The sequence below is a fragment of the Oncorhynchus gorbuscha genome, linkage group LG17, assembly GCF_021184085.1.
Source record: "Oncorhynchus gorbuscha isolate QuinsamMale2020 ecotype Even-year linkage group LG17, OgorEven_v1.0, whole genome shotgun sequence".
Classification (NCBI taxonomy): domain Eukaryota; kingdom Metazoa; phylum Chordata; class Actinopteri; order Salmoniformes; family Salmonidae; genus Oncorhynchus; species Oncorhynchus gorbuscha.
In genome coordinates this window covers 10,018,252-10,040,056 of record NC_060189.1, presented here as the reverse complement: position 1 = coordinate 10,040,056, position 21,805 = coordinate 10,018,252, and the positions used below count along the sequence as shown (strand labels likewise).

The following is a 21,805-nucleotide window of genomic DNA, read 5'->3' as shown; positions in this document are numbered from 1 at the left end:
GCTCATAGGACGCGGTGACCTTGTTCACTGCCAGCCACAGTGGGTAAGTGGTGCTCCGCCCCACTCCAAGCCTTGCCCCTTCTCGAGGCAGGACTGTGAAGCCTCAGCCCCCACGGTACTGGAGATGTCTCTGTTTAGTGTTCGTTCACTCCCCATCTCCTCTCTCTCGTTTCTCTTGTTTCTGTCTCACTCCCCATCTCCTCTCTCTCGTTTCTCTTGTTTCTGTCTCACTCCCCATCTCCTCTCTCTCGTTTCTCTTGTTTCTGTCTCACTCCCCATCTCCCTCTCTCGTTTCTCTTGTTTCTGTCTCACTCCCCATCTCCTCTCTCTCGTTTCTCTTGTTTCTGTCTCACTCCCCATCTCTCTCTCTCGTTTCTCTTGTTTCTGTCTCACTCCCCATCTCCTCTCTCTCGTTTCTCTTGTTTCTGTCTCACTCCCCATCTCCTCTCTCTCGTTTCTCTTGTTTCTGTCTCACTCCCCATCTCCTCACTCCCCATCTCCTCTCTCTCGTTTCTCTTGTTTCTGTTTCTCTTGTTTCTGTCTCACTCCCCATCTCCTCTCTCTCGTTTCTCTTGTTTCTGTCTCACTCCCCACTCTCGTTTCTCTTGTTTCTGTCTCATCTCCCCATCTCCTCTCTCGTTTCTCTTGTTTCTGTCTCACTCCCCATCTCCTCTCTCTCGTTTCTCTTGTTTCTGTCTCACTCCCCATCTCCTCTCTCTCGTTTCTCTTGTTTCTGTCTCACTCCCCATCTCCTCTCTCTCGTTTCTCTTGTTTCTGTCTCACTCCCCATCTCCTCTCTCTCGTTTCTCTTGTTTCTGTCTCACTCCCCATCTCCTCTCTCTCGTTTCTCTTGTTTCTGTCTCTCCCCATCTGGTCTCTCCGTTTCTCTTGTTTCTGTCACACACACACACACCTAAAATTGACCGTTAGCCCCTGTTCATCCCTCCACAAACTGTTGACTCACCATTTACTATGCCTCAACAATAGGCCAAATAATTTAGGCTTCTGCCAGTTAAAAGTATGTCCTGCTCCCGCTGTGGAAAAGGTAAACACTAGAGAGGAATATTGAACTTAATTTTCCCTCTCTGTGTTGGTGTGAGACGGGCGGAGTGTGGCAAAGACCAGTATCATGGCAACAGCCGGCTCTCGGCAGAGGAGGCGGGTTACCGGTGGCATGCCACTCCACTCTGGCTTGGCGCGGTGTATCAGTAAACGCTCATAGTCACAAAGGCTTAACCTCTTACCTCCACCCGACACGCAGGCGTCCCATCTAGACATCTGGAAATGCAAATGCGCTATGCTAAATGCTAATAGCACTCGTTAAAACTCAAACGTTCATTAAAACACACATGCAGGGTATTGCATTAAAGCTACACTCGTTGTGAATCCAGCCAACATGTCAGATTTTTAAAATGCTTTTCGGCGAAAGCATGAGAAGCTATTATCTGATAGCATGCAACACCCCTAAAGACACGCAGGGGACATAAACAAAAGAATTAGCATAGTCGGCGCTACACAAAATGCAGAAATAAAATATAAAACATTAATTACCTTTGACCATCTTCTTTGTTGGCACTCCTAGATGTCCCATAAACATCACTATTGGGTCTTTTTTTTCGATTAAATCGGTCCATATATAGCCTACATATCGATCTATGAAGACTGTGATCAAGGAAAAAAACAGCGTTTTATAACGCAACGTCATTTTTTTAAATTTAAAAAGTTGACGATAAACTTTCACAAAACACTTCGAAATACTTTTGTAATGCAACTTTAGGTAGTGGTAAACGTTAATAATCGATCAAATTGATCACGAGGCGATGTATATTCTATAGCTGTACGTCTTGAAATAATGTCCGGGTAAAACTCAACCAAAATATCCGGTCGGAGACCGGAAGAAATGGGCTGTCTCTTGTCCCTTTGACCAAGAAACAAATCCTAGGCAAATGACAAGACTGTTGACATCGTGTGGAAGCTGTAGGTATTGCAACCTCGGCTCCAGGTAATGTGGTTTCTATTCAACAATACATTCAACTGGCGCATTGATATATTTTCCAGTTTTCAGTGATCAGATTTTCCTGCGCTTTTCGATGAAACGCACGTTCTGTTATAGTCACAGCCGTGATTTAACCAGTTTTAGAAACGTCTGAGTGTTTTCTATCCACACATACTAATCATATGCATATACTATATTCCTGGCATGAGCATCAGGGTGCTGAAATGTTGCGCGATTTTTAACAATGTTCGAAAAAGTAGAGGGTAGGATCAACAGGTTAAAGGAAATGGTAAGCTGAGACCTCGCACCCACACAGCTGCTATGCCGTTTTGGCCCAAAGCTTTTTACAGCTCTTTGTGCAGCGCTGTCAGCAAACGTCTCAAGAGGCCAGGTAAATCGAGAGAGCAAGTCAGAATTGAGTGAGTTTATTTATTTTATTTAAGTTCGGTATGAGGAGTTTTTCAAAAACCTGGGTATGAAGACTCATATGAATTGATCTCTTCCATCCATTTCCCCACTCGCTGTCTCGTCAGTCTTATGCTGGGCCCCATTGTGTTCAGATTGAAATGGCCCTCTTAAGCTTCCACGCGACTTGCTCGTCAGTTTGTGAATAAAACCTGTCTTTCCTTTTCGAGGATCACCACTCACAATTTAACACCTCGAAGTGCTTCGCCTCCCCCTTTTCAGAGTGAGGTAAATGGCTCTCTCAGGGGCCCATTGTTACCTGGGCACAATTGTCCTGTCACACACCCACCCACCATGTCAATGTGTCGACAGCACTGTAGGTCTCCTCTGAAAAGGTTAGTCAGATTGAAAAGCCTGCAGGCCTCTGATATACATACATATTCTCAGATGTTTAGTTGCTATAGAGATAGCTTTGATGTGGGGCTCTAATAAAGGCAGTATGTCCTTTCAAAGTTGAAGCTACATTTCTAAAGGGTCTTGGCCTGTCACCGTTGCACCCCCATAAACTCTAATCTCTCTCTCTTCTCTCCCTCTCGCTTCTCTTCTTTCACAGGAGGAGCAGAACAGAGGCAAGCCCAACTGGGAACATCTGAACGAGGACCTGCACGTCCTGATCACGGTGGAGGACACACAGAAGCGCGCTGAGATCAAGATGAAAAGAGCCTTAGAGGAGGTCAAGAAGCTCCTGGTGCCCGCGGTGAGTAATACTGCCATGAGGAATAGTCAGTTTGGTGCCTGCTGTGAAGTAATACTGCCATGAGGAATAGTTAGTTTGGTGCCCACTGTGAGGAATAGTCAGTTTGGTGCCCACTGTGAGTAATACTGCCATGAGGGATAGTCAGTTTGGTGCCTGCTGTGAGTAGTGAGGGATAGTCAGTTTGGTGCCCGCGGTGAGTAGGACTGCCATGAGGGATAGTCAGTTTGGTGCCCGCGGTGAGTAGGACTGCCATGAGGGATAGTCAGTTTGGTGCCTGCCGTGAGTAATACTGCCATGAGGGATAGCCAGTTTGGTGCTTGCCGTGAGTAATACTGCCATGAGGGATAGTCAGTTCTCCACAAACAGAAAGGGGGGAATGATACAATCTCTTTTCTGTATTAGGGGTGTGCCGAGTAGTCGGACAAAACCAGTAGCCTAACGGATATGTCCGTTAACCAGTATCCTAACGGATATGTCCGTTAACCAGTATCCTGACGGATATGTCCGTTAACCAGTATCCTGACGGATATGTCCGTTAACCAGTAGCCTGACGGATATGTCCGTTAACCAGTAGCCTGACGGATACGTCCGTTAACCAGTAGCCTGACGGATACGTCCGTTAACCAGTAGCCTGACGGATACGTCCGTTAACCAGTAGCCTGACGGATACGTCCGTTAACCAGTAGCCTGACGGATACGTCCGTTAACCAGGAGCCTCCGTTAACCAGGATACGTCCCGTTAACCAGGAGCCTGACGGATACGTCCGTTAACCAGGAGCCTGACGGATACGTCCGTTAACCAGGAGCCTGACGGATACGTCCGTTAACCAGGAGCCTGACGGATATGCCAGCAATATATTTTTGCGTGCAGCTTTTCTGTGTATTTTGCCAACATAGGCATATTAAAACACTTTTGTGTTTTCCGATCATGAGAATCATCCGATCTATCAACTGTCAATTTACAGATATAATAAATATGAGTATGGCCAGGTCTGTTAGTGGGGTAGCTTTAAACATGAACACAAGTAGGCTATCACGATAAGGCCACCTTTCAGTTAGTTCTGTTCTCCTGGATAAAGGACTGGAACAGGATGTGTCACTATTAAAAACAGACAGCAGTATGCACCCTGTGAGAGTGTTCTCTCCATATTTCACTTCCTGACATGATGCCGGAGAAGGCCATCAGGAGCCCCGGTGCCCGCGGCGAACAGACCGGCCGGACAGCTGTACCTCCGGATCCCCTGTCAGGAAGCGAGTTGGAGTGGGTATCTGACCCGCGGAAACAGGGCCAAGGCTCTGCAGGCCAAGCAGCCCCCTTTTCAGGGGACATCATGGGTCTATCACGTCACCACACAGGGCCCCCCCGGCAACGTTTGGTTACACTCTCTCCCAGGGGCCTGCCGTCACTTGAATCTCTTCAATCCAACGGCTACAGAGAGAATAGACTCAGATCAACTCTTTTCCCCTTTGTTTTGAGATGAATCCTCAACCCTCCAACTCTTCCGCTTTGTTGCTGTTTCTGAGCGAGGGACGATTTCAACCTCTCTCACGGAGTACGACACCAGAGGCTGATGCAGCGATGGCGGCGAGTGACTGTGCTGACTGTGTGGGTGACGCAGCGTGAGTCACTGTCAGCCAGGGTGGGGGAGATGAATAAACATGCATGTACACCCAGCTCATCCCTCACTTCCCCTCTGAAGTCATCAGCTGCAAAGAGCCACGCTTATAGTCAAGCTGAGTGTCCCCAGAAATAGAATTTCCCATAAATATATCTTACATTATGCTCTCATGTGTAAGCTCGCCTTGATGTCAAGTGAGGAGAGTAGTACTGACAGTAGCAGGTTTTCCCTCTACCTTTTACCACAGGAAAGTTTAGTTAATGATCCATTCTAGTAATTCCAAAGTAATTTCCCTATTATACAACCCTCACTGGCTTGGTGGCAGTTCATATCAGCACAGCGACAAGCTCCTTTCATTTCTACGTAGGGCTAAAAATACTGTTGAGAAGATGCCGTGAAGCTGCTGTGCCTAGTTTGTTGGCTGAGTGCAGTATTTCAGTATTTCCGCTATTACTTGTAATAGTCCTGTCTGGCTTCCCAGAATGGCGGCTCATTGGGGTTTATCTCCCCATGAAGACCCCCAGGGGCTCTTCTCTCTCTCTCTAGTGTTGTCATTGTCACCATGGGTGGGTGGGCAGGCCGGGCTGGCAGTAATGCCCTTTATCATGCTAAACTAAATTGGATTAAAGCTGTGGCTATGTCTACCCGGCAACGCACTTTTTAATGAAGGGCATCTTCTCTGCATTTGGCAGCGTGAAATTGTCTTTATTTAATCGCTCGGGGAAACAAATGGGGTCACCGGTTTCTTCAACTTCCTCTTTCAAGGAAATTCTTTACGGTCCCCATCAGGCTTGGGCTGGGGTTGTTGTCTTGGGGGAAGGATGAGACTCTGACTAAAATTGTCTATTTGGCCTTGAGGCAATAGCTATTTCAGTCTTGTCTTGTAACAAAAACTGACACCCTTGTGCTGAAATAAGTAAGCCTGATTTCTGACGGCATTTAGAAATTGAAATGGGAGCTTCTGCTAGTTGATTTATGTGTTGGCTGATATTGAAACAGGCGTTGTGGGTGTGTGACTCTTATGTCCTACCCCTTCTCTAGATCGCCCCCCACCCCATGAGCCAGAGAGCTTGACTGACTGGAAGGAGAGGGTGCTGATGGGAAGTGGCAAAGGTTCAGCTATTCCTGCCTCACGGCAGCTCCCGATCCCGTGAACTTTTCAACTCCCGACAAAGTCGGAGTAGAGGGAGAGATGAGAGGCGAGAAATGACGGGAGGGGGGAGTTTGACTGAGCCGCTCTTTCAAGTGTGGCTTTATACCGCTGATCCAGCCCCTCTTCACACCCCTTCCTCTCTTCCCTCAGTCCCACTGCCACACGCCTCAGCATGCTGCTGGTGTGTGCCACAGAGCCTTGCTCTCCTGTCATGTCTACTGGGTAATAAGGCCCCGAACACTGCCTCCAGCATAGCCCTGCTGCACTCTGGCTAACCCTGCAGAGCACCTGCACTAACCCCCAGTGGCACTCCTAGTCTATGCGATTGGAACCAGGTAGCCTATTTGATTGGAACCAGGTAGCCTATGTGATTGGAACCAGGTAGCCTATGTGATTGGAACCAGGTAGCCTATGTGATTGGAACCAGGTAGCCTATGCGATTGGAACCAGGTAGCCTATGCGATTGGAACCAGGTAGCCTATGCGATTGGAACCAGGTAGCCTATGCGATTGGAACCAGGTAGCCTATGCGATTGGAACCAGGTAGCCTATGCGATTGGAACCAGGTAGCCTATGCGATTGGAACCAGGTAGCCTATGCGATTGGAACCAGGTAGCCTATGCGATTGGAACCAGGTAGCCTATGCGATTGGAACCAGGTAGCCTATGCGATTGGAACCAGGTAGCCTATGCGATTGGAACCAGGTAGCCTATGCGATTGGAACCAGGTAGCCTATGTGATCCTCCTGTTCCCAGTGACAGAATAATGGATTCATTGGCACTCGGATGGGGGTTGGTGTGATTACCTCATAGCAGGCAGGAGATCATCAAAACATCAGTGTCACCCAAAAGTGATATCAAAGAGGGAAACAGATTTTCAATTCGCTGAGGAGAACACTTCTATCGGTCTTTGGCAGGTTGAACACAGGGCCCTCAATCAAATCCAGTCCAGTCTAATTAGTTTGCACTTCCACACAATGTTTTGGTTTGATACAAAAGCATTGTATAGAATTAATTGGCCTTTAAAAAAGTATATATATATATATATATATATATATATTTTTTTAAAGCGTTTCTCGCAGATCAGTCTTAGAACATTATGGCCCACCGGCTGCCAGCCTGTCATGTTCAGGCTGATAAAGATGTATAGCGAGACGTCAGTGTGTATTTCATTTAATGGAAGTGTGTCGTTAGAATTCATCTTTTGTCTGGCACAGTTGTAAATGACTTGAATTCTCTGGGCTGGCAGGCTTTAATGAGGTATGTGTTGAGGTTGTAGTTCTCTGGGCTGGCAGGCTGTAATGTGGTATGTGTGGAGGTTGTAGTTCTCTGGGCTGGCAGGCTGTAATGTGGTATGTGTTGAGGTTGTAGTTCTCTGGGCTGGCAGGCTTTAATGAGGTATGTGTTGAGGTTGTAGTTCTCTGGGCTGGCAGGCTGTAATGTGGTATGTGTGGAGGTTGTAGTTCTCTGGGCTGGCAGGCTGTAATGTGGTATGTGTGGAGGTTGTAGTTCTCTGGGCTGGCAGGCTGTAATGTGGTATGTGTTGAGGTTAGTTCTCTGGGCTGGCAGGCTGTAATGTGGTATGTGTGGAGGTTGTAGTTCTCTGGGCTGGCAGGCTGTAATGTGGTATGTGTGGAGGTTGTAGTTCTCTGGGCTGGCAGGCTGTAATGTGGTATGTGTTGAGGTTGTAGTTCTCTGGGCTGGCAGGCTGTAATGTGGTATGTGTTGAGGTTGTAGTTCTCTGGGCTGGCAGGCTGTAATGTGGTATGTGTGGAGGTTGTAGTTCTCTGGGCTGGCAGGCTGTAATGTGGTATGTGTTGAGGTTAGTTCTCTGGGCTGGCAGGCTGTAATGTGGTATGTGTGGAGGTTAGTTCTCTGGGCTGGCAGGCTGTAATGTGGTATGTGTGGAGGTTGTAGTTCTCTGGGCTGGCAGGCTGTAATGTGGTATGTGTTGAGGTTAGTTCTCTGGGCTGGCAGGCTGTAATGTGGTATGTGTTGAGGTTGTAGTTCTCTGGGCTGGCAGGCTGTAATGTGGTATGTGTTGAGGTTAGTTCTCTGGGCTGGCAGGCTGTAATGTGGTATGTGTGGAGGTTGTAGTTCTCTGGGCTGGCAGGCTGTAATGTGGTATGTGTGGAGGTTGTAGTTCTCTGGGCTGGCAGGCTGTAATGTGGTATGTGTTGAGGTTAGTTCTCTGGGCTGGCAGGCTGTAATGTGGTATGTGTGGAGGTTGTAGTTCTCTGGGCTGGCAGGCTGTAATGTGGTATGTGTTGAGGTTAGTTCTCTGGGCTGGCAGGCTGTAATGTGGTATGTGTGGAGGTTGTAGTTCTCTGGGCTGGCAGGCTGTAATGTGGTATGTGTGGAGGTTGTAGTTCTCTGGGCTGGCAGGCTGTAATGTGGTATGTGTGGAGGTTGTAGTTCTCTGGGCTGGCAGGCTGTAATGTGATATGTGTTGAGGTTGTAGTTCTCTGGGCTGGCAGGCTTTAATGAGGTATGTGTTGAGGTTGTAGTTCTCTGGGCTGGCAGGCTGTAATGTGGTATGTGTGGAGGTTGTAGTTCTCTGGGCTGGCAGGCTGTAATGTGGTATGTGTGGAGGTTGTAGTTCTCTGGGCTGGCAGGCTTTAATGAGGTATGTGTTGAGGTTGTAGTTCTCTGGGCTGGCAGGCTGTAATGTGGTATGTGTTGAGGTTGTAGTTCTCTGGGCTGGCAGGCTGTAATGTGGTATGTGTTGAGGTTGTAGTTCTCTGGGCTGGCAGGCTGTAATGTGGTATGTGTTGAGGTTGTAGTTCTCTGGGCTGGCAGGCTGTAACGTGGTATGTGTTGAGGTTGTAGTTCTCTGGGCTGGCAGGCTGTAATGTGGTATGTGTTGAGGTGTGCAGCAAGGTTTGTGTTGTGCTGTCATATAAAAATATACCCTATTGAGATACTTGGTCTAGGCTTGAAAAGGAGCAGCTAGATGAGATACTTGGTCTAGGCTTGAAAAGGAGCAGCTAGATGAGATACTTGGTCTAGGCTTGAAAAGGGGCAGCTAGATGAGATACTTGGTCTAGGCTTGAAAAGGAGCAGCTAGATGAGATACTTGGTCTAGGCTTGAAAAGGAGTAGCTAGATGAGATACTTGGTCTAGGCTTGAAAAGGAGCAGCTAGATGAGGTACTTGGTCTAGGCTTGAAAAGGAGCAGCTAGATGAGGTACTTGGTCTAGTCTTGAAAAGGAGAAGCTAGGAAGGCTGAATAGACACATTTACCACGGTACTTACAAAAGTATGCAGGGATTCACTTTCACACTAAGCTGCTGCCAACTGTCACATATTGTCCTAATTTGATCCGTTCGCTGTACTTGACCGTTAGATATGTTTGTTAAATTGATGGATGGTGTCCCTATAACGATATTACTATCCTCTCCTTGCCCTAAGTCGTCAGCTCAGAAGCCCAACCGTAACAATCGTTGAATGTCTCTCTGTCGCCCATCACTCTGGCAATCTGCCTTCCACTGTAAGACCCACACACATCATTTCCAATGGAAAATTAGCTCCACAGTATAGATATTAGCAGAGGTTATTTTCTTACTGCTCAGGGACCGCGACGAGCGGTTAGTGTGGGGCCAGTAACCGAAAGGTTGCTAGTTCGAATCCCTTATCCAGCAATGTGAAAAATATGCCGTGACCCCGGTCTCCGATTGGGTCTCGAGGGGAGTTGGGCTATGCAACAAAAATCTATATAATTATTCTAATTCACAACCTTGCGGCAGATAGCCTAGCAGTTAGTGTTAAAAAAATAAACACATTTCCAATTCATGCATGTTAATACGTGTGAAATAAAACACTGTATAATCAGCCACCAAATTCTTATGACTTACAATGGGTTATTTTAGCGTTATTATGTAGCCGTTTCTGCTGTTAGTGTTCTCAGTGGGCCTTCTTGTCCATGTTTAAGACGGCACCGACAGCATGGTGTTGTTCTCCTACTGTTGTGTGTTAAGAATTGGCCTTCCAGACTGTCAGCATGCCTATCGCCCCTGTCAAGATGCTCCCTAGGCCTTTGAATATTGTTGGAGTCTAAACTGAGCTATAGGCCAAAACCGGTGTCAAGATGCTCCCTAGGCCTTTGAATATTGTTGGAGTCTAAACTGAGCTATAGGCCAAAACCGGTGTCAAGATGCTCCCTAGGCCTTTGAATATTGTTGGAGTCTAAACTGAGCTATAGGCCAAAACCGGTGTCAAGATGCTCCCTAGGCCTTTGAATATTGTTGGAGTCTAAACTGAGCTATAGGTCAAAACCGGTGTCAAGATGCTCCCTAGGCCTTTGAATATTGTTGGAGTCTAAACTGAGCTATAGGCCAAAACAGGTGTCAAGATGCTCCCTAGGCCTTTGAATATTGTTGGAGTCTAAACTGAGCTATAGGTCAAAACCGGTGTCAAGATGCTCCCTAGGCCTTTGAATATTGTTGGAGTCTAAACTGAGCTATAGGCCAAAACAGGTGTCAAGATGCTCCCTAGGCCTTTGAATATTGTTGGAGTCTAAACTGAGCTATAGGCCAAAACCGGTGCCGCTGACGACACGCTCTGTTAATCGCCGGTAGTAAAGATGGCCGAGGTAGATGCATCTAAATGACTTTTGGATAATTGAATCCAGGAGCCGATGTTTGTCTAAATATTCCAGACACCAAATCAGAGGGAGAGAAGAGGCCGTTTCTCAGATTACTTCCACCACGGTAATTAGCTTTTCTAATCTGATAAAAACCTGACCAATTGGTTTCCTCTTTAGGTGATGAAAGCCCTGCAGTCTTGTTTTCCCGTGCCACCACCACACCCATCACCGCCACCGCCACCACACCCATCACCGCCACCACACCCATCACCGCCACCACACCCATCACCGCCACCACACCCATCACCGCCACCACACCCATCACCGCCACCACACCCATCACCGCCACCACACCCATCACGCCACCACACCCATCACCGCCACCACACCCATCACCGCCACCACACCCATCACCGCCACCACACCCATCACCGCCACCACACCCATCACCGCCACCACACCCATCACCGCCACCACACCCATCACCGCCACCACACCCATCACCGCCACCACACCCATCACCGCCACCACACCCATCACCGCCACCACACCCATCACCGCCACCACACCCATCACCGCCACCACACCCATCACCGCCACCACACCCATCACCGCCACCACACCCATCACCGCCACCACACCCATCACCGCCACCACACCCATCACCGCCACCACACCCATCACCGCCACCACACCCATCACCGCCACCACACCCATCACCGCCACCACACCCATCACCACACCCATCACCACCACCACCACCATCATCACACCCACTGCCACCATCATCATCATCACACCCATCACCGCCACCAACATCACCACACCCATCATACCCATTGCTGCTGCCACCACCTCACCCATCACAGTGTGATGGTGGTGGAGGCAAAGGGTGTGGTGTGTGCCTTTGGTGTTTAGCGGGTTGGGGGACAGCAGGGTGTTTAGATGGTTGGGGGACAGCAGGGTGTTTAGATGGTTGGGGGACAGCAGGGTGTTTAGATGGTTGGGGGACAGCAGGGTGTTTAGATGGTTGGGGGACAGCAGGGTGTTTAGATGGTTGGGGGACAGCAGGGTGTTTAGATCCATCACAGTTGGGGGACAGCAGGGTGTTTAGATGGTTGGGGGACATCAGGGTGTTTAGATGGTTGGGGGACAGCAGGGTGTTTAGATGGTTGGGGGACAGCAGGGTGTTTAGGTGGTTGGGGGACAGCAGGGTGTTTAGGTGGTTGGGGGACAGCAGGGTGTTTAGGTGGTTGGGGGACAGCAGGGTGTTTAGGTGGTTGGGGGACAGGGGTGTTTTTGGGTTGGGGGACAGCAGGGTGTTTAGATGGTTGCGGGACAGCAGGGTGTTTTTGGGGTTGGGGGACAGCAGGGTGTTTTTGGGGTTGGGGGACAGTAGGTTGTTTAGATGGTTGGGGGACAGCAGGGTGTTTAGGTGGTTGGGGGACAGCAGGGTGTTTAGGTGGTTGGGGGACAGCAGGGTGTTTAGATGGTTGGGGGACAGCAGGGTGTTTAGATGGTTGAGGGACAGCAGGGTGTTTAGATGGTTGGGGGACAGCAGGGTGTTTAGATGGTTGGGGGACAGCAGGGTGTTTAGATGGTTGGGGGACAGCAGGGTGTTTAGATGGTTGGGGGACAGCAGGGTGTTTAGATGGTTGGGGGACAGCAGGGTGTTTAGCGGGTTGGGGGACAGCAGGGTGTTTTTTGGGTTGGGGGACAGCAGGGTGTTTAGATGGTTGAGGGACAGCAGGGTGTTTTTGGGGTTGGGGGACAGCAGGGTGTTTTGGGGTTGGGGGACAGTAGGTTGTTTTGGGGGTTGGGGGACAGTAGGTTGTTTAGATGGTTGGGGGACAGCAGGGTGTTTAGGTGGTTGGGGGACAGCAGGGTGTTTAGGTGGTTTTTTTGGGGGGGGACAGCAGGGTGTTTTTTGGGTTGGGGGACAGCAGTGTGTTTTTGGGTTGGGGACAGCAGGGTGTTTTTGGGGTTGGGGGACAGCAGGGTGTTTTTGGGGTTGGGGGACAGTAGGTTGTTTAGATGGTTGAGGGACAGAAGGGTGTTTAGATGGGTTGGGGGACATCAGGGTGTTTAGATGGTTGAGGGACAGCAGGGTGTTTAGATGGTTGGGGGACAGTAGGTTGTTTAGATGGTTGGGGGACAGCAGGGTGTTTTGGTTGAGGGACAGCAGGGTGTTTAGATGGTTGGGGGACAGCAGGGTGTTTAGATGGTTGGGGGACAGTAGGGTGTTTTGGTTGGGGGACAGTAGGTGTTTAGATGGTTGGGGGACAGTAGGGTGTTTAGATGGTTGGGGGACAGCAGGGTGTTTAGATGGTTGCGGGACAGCAGGGTGTTTAGATGGTTGCGGGACAGCAGGGTGTTTAGATGGTTGGGGGACAGCAGGGTGTTTAGATGGTTGGGGGACAGCAGGGTGTTTAGATGGGTTGCGGGACAGCAGGGTGTTTAGATGGGTTGCGGGACAGCAGGGTGTTTAGATGGGTTGCGGGACAGCAGGGTGTTTAGATGGGTTGCGGGACAGCAGGGTGTTTAGATGGTTGCGGGACAGCAGGGTGTTTAGATGGTTGCGGGACAGGGGTGTTTAGATGGTTGCGGGACAGCAGGGTGTTTAGATGGTTGCGGGACAGCAGGGTGTTTAGATGGTTGCGGGACAGCAGGGTGTTTAGATGGTTGCGGGACAGCAGGGTGTTTAGATGGTTGCGGGACAGCAGGGTGTTTAGATGGTTGCGGGACAGCAGGGTGTTTAGATGGTTGCGGGACAGCAGGGTGTTTAGATGGTTGCGGGACAGCAGGGTGTTTAGATGGTTGCGGGACAGCAGGGTGTTTAGATGGTTGCGGGACAGCAGGGTGTTTAGATGGTTGGAGGACAGCAGGGTGTTTACATGGTTGGGGGACAGCAGGGTGTTTACATGGTTGGGGGACAGCAGGGTGTTTACATGGTTGGCAGATGTGCTTTTACTGGAGAGAGAGGTTAGCAGATGTGCTTTTACTGGAGAGAGAGGTTAGCAGATGTGATGGAAGTCAAATGACACTGTTTGTTGTGTGCCAGAAGTGGCTTTGTTAGTGATTGACAGCACTGACTGCAGAACATTATGGTCTAATTCATCCTGATTGGCACCCCGGGCCACTGCGGCATCTATTTGAAGTGCTTCTGGTCATGGCTTGGTTGTCCATTTTTCCCAGTCTCCTTATAGACACACTTACCACTCGACAGATACTTTTCCTGGAAATAAATCCATTTGCTAGTGTGTCTGTGTACTATTAATGATACTTAAGAGCCAGTGCTACTGTAGGCTAAAGCACTAATGTAAATACTTGTACATTATTTACATAAAAATAAGCTACGCTTGTTAGCACATTACACCATATTGTTCAGTTTGTCTTTCAGGTTAAATAGAGAGCGTGTGGGATCTAGTAATTTGCATCCTTATTTCCGTTTTAGTTTATTTGTCTGTTTGTTTTGAGGACCCTTGTCCTCGGGCCATCGAGATCAAGCACAAGAGGGTTAGGAGTTTTCATTGAAGTTGTGCCTTGGGAGCTCAGAGAAGAACTACGCTATAGCGTGGGCTCCGTTATCTGCCGTCCTTGTTATAGCTCCATTGTTTTGTTTTAACTCTGTTGCGGCTCTGAGGCACAAAGTTGAAAAGAGATAGTCAGCCGGCCGCTCTCTCTCCTCTGTCCTCCTGAATCTTCCGGAAAACCATTAAATTCCAGGAGGGGGGGGGGGGGTAGAGTAGAGGGGGGTAAAGTGTGAGCGAGAGAAAGAGAAGGCACTGCGCCCCCACAAAGCTTGCAGTGTCTCTCCCTGAATTTACCCGTCCTTGCCGGGAACAAAGTGACTGTATTAGCAGCTTGAGCAGAGCAGCCCCCAGACTGATGTGTCATTTGCTTCACAGCAGGGACACTGTCCTCTTCTCTCTCTTTTTATTTTTTTAATCTCTGTTGGTCTTTCAGCCTTATACAGTATTTCATGCCTTGGATTCAGATTTAACAGATATATTTTAGTCAGACTATCTTGTCTTATTGTCAACTGCTATCTCATACATCTTCAGACACCATACAAGTTGATGTCTCAAAGGACAACACACTTCTGCAGTTTCTCTCTCGGTACGAGACTCAGAATTGCAATTTTGTTAATCTCGCGCTCCAGTCATCTCACTAGCTCCAGTCATCTCACTAGCTCCAGTCATCTCACTAGCTCCAGTCATCTCACTAGCTCCAGTCATCTCACTAGCTCCAGACCGCTGTTCCAGCTTTGAGACCTCCCTCTCACTCATCTAGCCTTCACTCTTTCCACTGAGGAAAAATTGGGGGCATCTTGTTCTGGAGACAGATGGTCCATAATGCACGCCAGGCGTTGTGGTCTGCAGGGCGTCGCGTGCCACGTCCGCCAAGTTCTTGCCTCCGGCAGCTGAGCCAGGAACACGAGGCACCGGTCGGCCTGGTGGACGGCTGATCACAGCCAGCCCAGTTCTCCGCCATCAATAAACACCTTTTTCTTCCTTCTAGCGCATAATCGTTTGCACCTTCCTATCAGCCGTGGTATGACAAATGAGTACAAAACACCATCTGGCTGTTTCCATCCATGTGTGCCTCTCCAATTAATGATGTTTACTCTCCTTACTTGCAAATAAGACTGCACTATTGTCTTTTGGAGAGAAGAAAAATAATTATCTTCCTTGCATGGGATTTAGCCCGCAAGGAAATGACTGGCATTCATGCAGAACGCAGGATGCATTGTCTCTAGTGGTTGTCTCGTTTTTCTTTTTTTGTCTGTTACGAACTATAATGATATGAAAAGGTAGAGGCCCAGTAATTTACCCACCAAAACAACCGGTCTGCAGCTGCATCTCATTCCAGTTTTACAGAGACGTGTCACTCCGACTCAGGCTCAAACCGCTGCCTCAGGACCTGGAGAAAGGGATCACGAGGAAATGGAAGCGTCCTAGGCCCAGAGTCTCTAACCCCCCCCCCTCCCCCACTCAGTACTGGCTGATGACACAATATTCGCTTGACCGATGAAAGCAGCCAGATGCATTTCCTCTGTCTGCGCACATAGAAATGATATAAACATCTTGTATCTAGGGACACACTGTAGCTGGCTCAAGCGGGGCTTAAAGCTCAGAGTAGATTTTCAAATCCACCTGGCATACTTTCCACCCGGCTCTTAAAACCATAATTAAGTGTTTGGATTGGATGAAATTAACCTCTTGACGACGACCCCTGGGAGGTTAGACACAGAAACCAGTTAAACCTGGTGGGTTACAGATCTCCAAATCCACCCCCCTCTTCCCTTCCACCTGCTTTATTTCTGCATGGATGTTAATATTACTGCTTGCTTTTACTGCTCACCACTGCTTTAGACCGCTGGGGCGCTGGTTTAGAACCCTGGGGGCGCTGGTTTAGAACCCTGGGGGCGCTGGTTTAGAACCCTGGGGGCGCTGGTTTAGAACCCTGGGGGCGCTGGTTTAGAACCCTGGGGGCGCTGATTTAGAACCCTGGGGGCGCTGGTTTAGAACCCTGGGACGCTGGTTTAGAACTCAGGGGCGCTGGTTTAGAACCCTGGGGGCGCTGGTTTAGAACCCTGGGGGCGCTGGTTTAGAACTCTGGGGCGCTGGATTAGAATCATCCTGCTGGTTCTACCCATTTCTGTCCTCTCACCCTTGTGCCCTGTTCACTAGCCCCGGTGAGCCACTCAAGACTCACCGTACCACACTTGGCATCTTTAGATTAAGCGCATTCCATTAAGTGTCCATTTGAAGTATAAAACGTCCTCATTAATTAACTCTAACCGATAGGGTAATAGGAATGGATTTGCTTCCCATTTTACCAGAGGCCTACACTGGCGCCTTTCGACAAATCTGCCAATATCGATGACTGCGGATGCGGTAGTTGCTAGATTATGGTGCAAAAGTAACTGTCAATCCCTCTCTTGCTTACTCAGTGGGATCTGCCATTTCTCCCCAGGAGCAGATTTGAGATCTGGAACCCCCATCTCCCACCGCAGCCCTAAAGAAAACCAAGTAACAATTAAAGGGCATTTTCTCTGCACTAGATTCTCATCCACTGCGCGTTCGCAGGGACTACAAATGCGTGATTGACGTCGGCTCAAGAAGGGCAGAGCCGAGACAGTGAAAGGCATTCATTCATTCCCAGGGTTTCTGTCCACACATTTTGCCTGTCCCTCCACTACCATGCACTGGGATTGGTAGATGGCAGGGAAGAGGGAGAAACTGGTGTGAGTCAATAATGTCTTTGCTTTAGCGTGAATGTGCAGCTTTTATCGATACAGAAATGGGCACACAACCAGTAAACTCCCTTCTGTAGGTCTACACTAAGTTACAGAAGTAGCATGTGTTGTGTGCTCGTTTGATTCCTTTCTCAGAATCCCCCCCCTCCCAAACCTTTAATTAGGACTGTCTCGCTGAGAGTGGATCATAAAGAGGAAACACAGGCATTCCCTCGCTGCACATGTTTATCATATTCACTCGCGTGCCTGGGTAACATTGTCCATGTATAATTTATAACTCCAGACATCTTTTGTTGTATGTTTACTTTGGTTTCCTAGCACTTAACATGCCTGCTCGCTCAATGATCCCTCGCTGTCTGGGGTTTGGAAAGCCTGCCTTTCACCACTGTATCCTCCATTAAAGTACCTTGTTTCTGTGGCCCAGAGGCCTTCAGCAGTTAATCGCAAGTATTTGATGCCACACACGAGGCCAGGCGTCTTGTATAACTAACTGGTGGTTGCCAAACTAGAACCCTTGTTTTGTTGGTTATGGTTAAAACCTTTTTCTACCATGTATAGTGTAATGAAACGATATGTAACAGGCATGTTTAATTCTGGTCAAGGAACATATCAATGACCCTGACATTTGCATGTGGTGCACTGGTGAAGTCAGCCTTGGCTCGAAGTCCCTTCACCTGCTGGCTCTGCCTGCAGTGGGCCCATATGTACATCCGTCCTGATTAGCTCTCATACGGGGCACACAGGTGGTAGGGACTCTGAGAAGTGGCCTTCCTGTGGGGAACAGGCTGGTCGACCCCTCCCTATGTGGAGGGCCTGTCACTCAGTCATTAATCTGCCAGCCCTGGCCTCTCACACTGTGAAACCCCCTGGAGAAGGTTCTGGAACCTGGCGCTAACAGCCAAATCCTTCATCTTGAGGTATCCAGAGCGAGCTAGTTCCAGTCATCAGCTGAAAAAAAAAATGTTTTTTTTTTCTGAAGTTAAAGCAGTGTTGTGTGTGTATATAGGTTTTTTTTAATAGTTCTGATAAGAATCACAGGCAAATTGGAAATGCATTGTTTCAATATTTTTAATTTAATTGGTGTGATACAGAATGACTCTTTTCTCAATCTTTGATGAAATGGGATCTTATGTGCAAGTTTAGAGAAGTGCCCGTAATGTTCACATTACGGGCACAGTCTCTAGTGGTATCAGTGATGCTCCAGTAATGTGAACAGTCTCTAGTGTTATCAGTGATGCTCCAGTAATGTGAACAGTCTTTAGTGGTATCAGTGATGCTCCAGTAATGTGAACAGTTTCTAGGTATCAGTGATGCTCCAGTAATGTGAACAGTCTCTAGGTATCAGTGATGCTCCAGTAATGTGAACACAGTTTCTAGGTATCAGTGATGCTCCAGTAATGTGAACACAGTTTCTAGGTATCACGTGGTCCTTCTGTAGCTCAGTTGGTAGAGCATGGCGCTTGTAACGCCAGGGTAGTGGGTTCGATCCCCGGGACCACCCATACGTAGAATGTATGCACACATGACTGTAAGTCGCTTTGGATAAAAGCGTCTGCTAAATGGCATATATTATTATATATTATTATATTATCAGTGATGCTCCAGTAATGTGAACAGTCTCTAGTGGTATCAGTGCTGCTCCAGTAATGTGAACAGTCTCTAGTGGTATCAGTGATGCTCCAGTAATGTGAACAGTTTCTAGGTATCAGTGATGCTCCAGTAATGTGAACAGTATCTAGTGGTATCAGTAATGTGAACAGTCTCTAGTGGTATCAGTGATGCTCCAGTAATGTGAACAGTCTCTAGTGGTATCAGTGCTGCTCCAGTAATGTGAACAGTCTCTAGTGGCATCAGTGATGCTCCAGTAATGTGAACAGTCTCTATGTATCAGTGATGCTCCAGTAATGTGAACAGTCTCTATGTATCAGTGATGCAGTTGAAAGGAAGGCTTCTATAACTGGAGCTTTTCGAAACTACAGACAGATTACTTTTGAGGAGATGCTGGTATTTGCATGAATGAGCCAGGAGTCAGAGACACTTCTGCAATGGAAGAGACATTAACAGCCTTCATTTCCACGCTTCCACTGTCCCCACATCATCGGGAATCTGGTCACTAACTCAACGTCAGGGAAATATTCATATCGCAATAATAACGTGGCTGTGTGGCATCATTCAGGTGAGAGCTCCACCAACCAATTAGACGTGAGGCCATCCTGCCGCCGCACCAACTGGAAGGCTCCGTTTCCCCTGTCAGGCTCAGTCTCTAGTCTGGTGGAAACGGTGGAAAGTCACTGCGACTGTAAAGTTAGCAGACCCACACAAAACCTGCCTGATTTGTCAACCAATCACCGACCTTAGCCTTTGCGTTTAGGTCTAGTGAGAAGTTTGGTCCCAAATGAACCCCGCTGACTGCACCTCCGTCCCTCTCTCTTTGAAGGTAATCCTAATCCTTATAGCTGGAGAGACCCTAATCCTTATAGCTGGAGAGACCCTAATCCTTATAGCTGGAGAGACCCTAATCCTTATAGCTGGAGAGACCCTAATCCTTATAGCTGGAGAGACCCTAATCCTTATAGCTGGAGAGACCCTAATCCTTATAGCTGGAGAGACCCTAATCCTTATAGCTGGAGAGACCCTAATCCTTATAGCTGGAGAGACCCTAATCCTTATAGTTGGAGTGACCCGAAACCCTAATCCTTATAGCTGGAGAGACTCTAACCCCTAATCATTATAGCTGGAGAGACTAACCCCTAACCCCTATACCTGGAGAGACTCTAACCCTTATACCTGGAGAGACTCTAACCCTTATACCTGGAGAGACTAACCCTTATACCTGGAGAGACTCTAACCCTTATACCTGGAGAGACTCTAACCCTTATACCTGGAGAGACTCTAACCCTTATACCTGGAGAGACTCTAATCCTTATACCTGGAGAGACTCTAATCCTTATAGCTGGAGAGACCCTAATCCTTATAGCTGGAGAGACCCTAATCCTTATAGCTGGAGAGACCCTAATCCTTATAGCTGGAGAGACCCTAATCCTTATAGCTGGAGAGACCCTAATCCTTATAGCTGGAGAGACCCTAATCCTTATAGCTGGAGAGACCCTAATCCTTATAGTTGGAGTGACCCGAATCCTTATAAACCCTAATCCTTATAGCTGGAGAGACTCTAACCCCTAATCATTATAGCTGGAGAGAACCCTAACCCCTATACCTGGAGAGACTAATCTAACTGGAGAGACCCTAATCCTTATAGCTGGAGAGACTCTAACCCTTATACCTGGAGAGACCCTAACCCTTATACCTGAGAGACCCTAACCTTATACTGGAGAGACTATATAGCTGGAGAGACTAACCCTTATACCTGGAGAGACTCTAATCCTTATAGCTGGAGAGACTCTAACCCCTAATCCTTATAGCTGGAACCCCTAATCCTTATAGCTGGAGAGACTAATCCTTATACTGGAGAGACCCTAATCCTTATAGCTGGAGAGACCCTAACCCCTAATCCTTAACCCCTAATCCTTATAGCCCCCTGGAGACCCTAACCCTAATCCTTATAGCTGGACTCCTAAGCTGGAGAGACCCTAATCCTATAGCTGGAGAGACCCTAATCCTTAAGCTGGAGCTGAGACCCTAATCCTTATAGCTGGAGAGACCCTAATCCTTATAGCTGGAGAGACCCTAATCCTTATAGCTGGAGAGACCCTAATCCTTATAGCTGGAGAGACCCTAATCCTTATAGCTGGAGAGACCCTAACCCCTAATCCTTATAGCTGGAGAGACCCTAATCCTTATAGCTGGAGAGACCCTAATCCTTATAGCTGGAGAGACCCTAATCCTTATAGCTGGAGAGACCCTAACCCCTTCCTTATAGCTGGAGAGACCCTAATCCTTATAGCTGGAGAGACCCTAACCCCTAATCCTTATAGCTGGAGACCCTACCCTAATCCTTATAGCTGGAGAGACCCCCCTAATCCTTATAGCTGAGAGACCCTAACCCCTAATCCTTATAGCTGGAGACCCTAACCCCTAATCCTTATAGCTGGAGAGACCCCCCTAATCCTTATAGCTGGAGAGACCCTAACCCCTAATCCTTATAGCTGGAGAGACCCCTAATCCTTATAGCTGGAGACTCCTAACCCCTAATCCTTATAGCTGGAGAGACCCTAATCCTTATAGCTGGAGAGACCCTAACCCCTAATCCTTATAGCTGGAGAGACCCTAAGCCCCCCTAATCCTTATAGCTGGAGAGACCCTAACCCCTAATCCTTATAGCTGGAGAGACCCTAATCCTTATAGCTGGAGAGACCCTAACCCCTAATCCTTATAGCTGGAGAGACCCTCCTTATAGCTAACCCCTAATCCTTATAGCTGGAGAGACCCTAATCCTTATAGCTGGAGAGACCCTAATCCTTATAGCTGGAGAGACCCTAATCCTTATAGCCCTAATCCTTATAGCTGGAGAGACCCTAATCCTGAAGAGACCCTAACCCTAATCCTTATAGCTGGAGAGACCCTAACCCCTAATCCTTATAGCTGGAGAGACCCTAACCCTGGAGAGACCCTAATCCTTATAGCTGGAGAACCCCTAATCCTTATAGCTGGACTCTAACCCCTAATCCTTATAGCTGGAGAGACTCTAACCCCTAATCCTTATAGCTGGAGAGACTCTAACCCCTAATCCTTATAGCTGGAGAGACCCTAACCCCTAATCCTTATAGCTGGAGAGACCCTAACCCCTAATCCTTATAGCTGGAGACCCTAACCCCTAATCCTTATAGCTGGAGAGACCCTAACCCCTAATCCTTATAGCTGGAGAGACCCTAACCCCTAATCCTTATAGCTGGAGAGACCCTAACCCTAATCCTTATAGCTGGAGAGACTCTAACCCCTAATCCTTATAGCTGGAGAGACCCTAATCCTTATAGCTGGAGAGACCCTAATCCTTATAGCTGAAGAGACCCTAATCCTTATAGCTGAGAGACTGCTGAGAGACCCTAACCCCTAATCCTTATAGCTGGAGAG

At 48.2% G+C, this 21,805-nt stretch overlaps 1 pseudogene; it reads left to right on the top strand.

The window, feature by feature from the left end:
* LOC124001856 overlaps positions 1–21,805 on the top strand; it is a 125,821-nt pseudogene that overhangs the window by 67,370 nt on the left and 36,646 nt on the right.